A 4,636-nucleotide genomic window follows, 5' to 3' on the forward strand; every position below is an offset into this window, starting at 1 on the left:
CCAGCACCCACTGCACCCCCCCCCCTCCCCCCCTTGGATGCCTTTGCCCTAACATCAGGGACAGGGACAACCCCGGGCGAGGAGACAGAATGACAGCAGTGGCTGCTGGGTTGATGAGTTACCAAAGGACCTGTTCTGCTTTGGGGACTCTCTCTACAACTTCTTTCTTCTCAGCCTTCCTCTGTCTGTGTCCATTGCTTCGCCAACCTCTTTCAGATGCAAATAAGAATCAGGGATAATGGGAACATTGTGGGATTATGGGTGAGATGGAGCAGAGGCATGCACATATACACAAATACAAGCACACGCTTTGGGAAGGCACATGGACATGTGCATCTTTCAGTGAAACCCACAAGACCCAAACACACATCCAGCTTTATTCGGAGAGAGCCGAGGCAGGTTGGAAGGCACGGGGGTCTGCACAGAAGAAAGGAGCAGCCAAATCAATATCAGTCGAACATGCAGCACTTTTGCTTCTTGGGAAGTCTGAGGCAGACAACGAGGAACGAGGCAGGACCCGAGGGAACAGATTGCCTTAGCTAAATGGAGCAAAACCTTTAGGGAATTCTTATTCCATCCGGAATCCCTCTTCCACATCTGCAAATGAGGGAAGCAGCAGCATCGGAAATGGCTTCTCTTCAGTCTTGGACCTCTAAGGGAGACAGATGAGGGGATCAAAGGAGGGAGGAGGGTGAGAATCATAGAATAATTTAAGTTGGAAAATACCATTATGATCATCGAGTCCAACCGTAAACTTAACACTACCATTAAACCATGTCCCTAAGTGCCACATCTACAAGTCTTTTAAATAACTCCAGGGATAGTGAGTCAACTACGACTGAGGAGCAATACTTTTCAAATTCTCTGTCCAGAACATCCTCCCAAAACACCTTTGAACAAAATGTTTGTTAGTTTCCATTTTTTCTTTGGGAAAAAAGGTGGAATAACAGTCAAACCAGGTAATTATTTGGCAAAGAAAATGAATTCCCAGGAGTCTAAGAATTAGTGTGGCCTAATGAAAGTAAAATATTTACCTCTTCTCTTCATCAGGCAGTGGGAGAAGAAAAAGATGAGGCCATTGATGGTAAAGAATGAACCCCCAACAATGATGTCTGGAATCCAGCTGATTTTATGGCCTGGGAAAGATTAGTCAAACCAGGTAATTATTTGGCAAAGAAAATGAATTCCCAGGAGTCTAAGAATTAGTGTGGCCTAATGAAAGTAAAATATTTACCTCTTCTCTTCATCAGGCAGTGGGAGAAGAAAAAGATGAGGCCATTGATGGTAAAGAATGAACCCCCAACAATGATGTCTGGAATCCAGCTGATTTTATGGCCTGGGAAAGATTCAATGGTGATTTTAGCATGACACGACATTCCTTGCCCCCCCACCCCCAAACCCACCCAAAAACCCCACATGCTAAAACCAGACAAGGTGATGTTACAGACTTTTCATTGAGATCTTTTTCTCCAGTATCTCCCCTTAAAAACATGGGCAGGTATGGCAATGACCTCATTTAGTGATGGAAAGAGAGACTGAGGCAAAGAGATGGATGGTCATAGGACAGGGAGGGGTGGAGATGAAACTCATGGATGAATCCATAGGCAAGCACACAGGGAATGAACTAGCTAATGATGGGTCAGTAGCTACTAGATGCTCTAGTGAGGAAGGGTTTGAAAACTCACTTTTCACATTGACATTGACACCACAGCTCGTTTCTGAGAGAACGGGACGTCCAGACTTAATTACATAATAGGCACAACTGTAAGACCCAGAGTCATTCTCTCCCTTGATCCTGAGATCGTAGCTGTAGTTGTTCACATTCGATACTAGGATGGAGATCTGAAGTCCAAAGTCTGCATAGTACTGGACTTCTCTAACATAGGCTGGAGATGAGTGGAAGGAGCAGACTAGCTTGACACAGTTCCCAGGTCTATAGACCTGCTGCTGAGGATCCAGGGACAAAGTTGGGGCCATGGGAGCAGCTGGAGGAAAAAAACAACAAAACCCCAAGCAATCCGCCATCTATTGACATCAGGACCTGTGCGTAAACCCCATGATTTTTCCCAATGTCACGACTCAGCCTCGACAAAATGAACCACAGAACAGCTTCTGGGGAGTCACTTGTGTCTCTCTTTTCTGTGCCCTTCTTGAAGCGTGGGCAGATGAAGGAAAGACCCACGATTCTCAATAAGAATTCGAGGTAGCTTAAGCAGTTTCTCTGTATTCACTGAAGTGCAGAAAAGAAGTATTTTTACGTGCCCAACGCAGGAAGGCATGTAATGCACCCCAAGCCCTAATGAAAGGCTTGGGGAGGCTCACTGCTGTAAGACCTCTTGGAGGTGACACAGCTGTTAGGCCAACTTAGTCCTGCTTTCTCAGAGAAATCCAGGAGCACACAAGGAGCTTGTGAGAAGCCAGAGCAACTTCATCTGTCCATTGGCAACCAAAGGATAGGGTCATCGGACAAGATCATGCTTTAAAGGGAGGCGTGCGCTGTCCGGGCTGATCGTTCTCAAGCCATATAAACGAGACCAACTTACCCTGTACCTTAACTGAAAGAGGGAGGCTCCTACTGGAAGGCCTTTCTTGTCCAGAGTCCTCCTCAAAGTACATGCACGTGTATTCCCCAGCAGATGCTTTTGTAGCTGTGAGCTGGAACCTGGCAATCAGGAGGGAGTAAGAGAAGGTGCTTGCAGGTGTATTTGCTCCCCACTTTGATTGAAAAACCGAAATCCACCAATTTTCCTGTTTTTCGCAGCCAAGCACTTCAAAGTGACAACTTCTCCTTCATAATAGACATCATATCTGGGGTCTGCGGAGAGCGTAGGGGCTGGCAGAGGGTCTGGGGAAGAAAGAAAGGCTTTGGAGGATGGGAGGGAACTTTCAGAGAGGAAAGGAAAGAGAGACACCACTTTTCCCTCCATTTTACAAAGCACAGCTCAACCCCACCTTGTTGTCAAAGGCTCAGTTCACCTGGAGAGCATCTTGTGAGAGCTCCAGCTGCGCTTACCTGCAGAGGACACAGCCAACGGTAGCAGCTGGAGGAAAGCCGCGAGAGAGGGGCATTGAGATGACAAGAGAGAGGAGGCTGCAAAAAGGAGAGAAAAGAAGTGACTTAGGCAGCAACTGCCCTATGAAGTCCTGCCCCTTTTGGCTACCAATCAAGAGGGCAGCCCCTCCACAACACCATATGGATTCACACAGGTCATGGTTCCTTTTTGTGCCACCGTGGCATGGAAAGCCTAGACCATGGAGAAAACCTGTGAAAACAATTTCATGTGCCAATGACGCCACCCATGGGGGGGGAAAAAAAAAATCTACAAACCTCAACATGCCCCTGAACTTATCTTTTAGCTACATGGGACACATGTTGGATGAGATTATGTCTCCTGTTAGAAGCAATTTGGTGATTGCCGAGCAATTGATTGAATCAGCACTGGGAAATGATATCTTGAAACTTAAAGAAATGGGGCTGCTGGAGTCCTTACGGTGTTAGGAAGGACGGGCGATCTCATGGGTTCTACCAAGGGAGAAAGAGGCATTGAGCTGGGGTGCAGGACAGGATGAGCTCAAGGTCTAGTTGCATCAAATACCAGGTTGCAGAAAGGAATCTTTGAGGGTCTCTTGCCAGCTATGAGGTGGGAGTTGTTGCTTGGATTACAGATGAGGAGGGCCTGTGAGCTGTGGTGGGCTGGCCCTGGCTGGCAGAGCAGCCCCACACAGACACCTTTCTCCCTGCATGCAGCAGGATGGGAGAAGAGACTAGGAAGAACAAAAACAGGAGAACTCAGCGGGTTGAGACAAAAAAAAGTTAAATAAGTAATGGAAAGAGGAAGAGAGGAGAAAAACTATCTCCATCCATCAAAATTTTTTCTCCCCATGGAGAGAGGGCAGCACATCCCAAACCTGTTGGCCTCTTCCTTTCTGCTTCCTTGAAAAACCAGTTTAGACTTGGGCAACTTGAGAGTAATCCAAGCACCTTTATTTTTGTCTTGACTTCTGTTGGTGATGCCATAGAGACTCATCTTGCCTATGTTTGGCTGATTCAGTCAAGACATTAAGTGCCGTGCAAGTGTTGCCAATGTGGCAACCCAGGATAAGGTCTCAGCTAACCTCAAGTTCTCCCAGAACCTTAGGACTGTCTGGAAATAATTTTGGGAGTCCACGGAGTGGGGAGGCTGGGAACGGGCAGCAGCGGGGAGAGGACCCTGGATCCATCTCACTGGACTAGCGATGGTGGGTGTAGTTGAGTGACATGGGTTTTGCTGTTCCAAGTGTGTGGCAGCAGATCTAATCAGATGCTTTATGCTGAAAAGTGTCTCCCCCACACAGAGCAACTGAACGTAGTGTCCTTTGTAATGGGGTGAGGTGCACACAGGAAGAGGATGTGTGAGGTGCACGTCCCTTCTTTTCAACCCCCCACTGATGATGCTGAAAAATTAGTGCTGAACATAGAATCATAGAATCATAGAATCATAGAATCATTGAGGTTGGAAAAGACCTCTAAGATCACCGAGTCCAACCGTCAACCCAACACCACCATGCCCACTAAACCATGTCCCTAAGCGCCTCATCTACACGTCTTTTAAATACCTCCAGGGATCGGGACTCAACCACTTCCCTGGGCAGCCTG

At 47.2% G+C, this 4,636-nt stretch overlaps 1 long non-coding RNA gene across 1 annotated transcript in view; it reads right to left on the reverse strand.

The window, feature by feature from the left end:
• Window positions 1-2,759: 2,759 nt before the first annotated feature.
• Window positions 2,760-4,636, reverse strand: part of LOC109279624 — a 3,729-nt gene continuing 1,852 nt past the window's right edge. Inside the window, exons 2-3 of the long non-coding RNA XR_002086258.1 lie at window positions 3,014-3,091; window positions 2,760-2,845 (exon numbers count right to left, since the gene is read on the reverse strand). This is a non-coding gene — a long non-coding RNA (uncharacterized LOC109279624). The remainder of the gene's footprint in view (window positions 2,846-3,013; window positions 3,092-4,636) is intronic.

This window comes from Aptenodytes forsteri, unplaced genomic scaffold (genome assembly GCF_000699145.1).
Source record: "Aptenodytes forsteri isolate BGI_AS27 unplaced genomic scaffold, ASM69914v1 Scaffold551, whole genome shotgun sequence".
In the NCBI taxonomy this organism is placed as follows: domain Eukaryota; kingdom Metazoa; phylum Chordata; class Aves; order Sphenisciformes; family Spheniscidae; genus Aptenodytes; species Aptenodytes forsteri.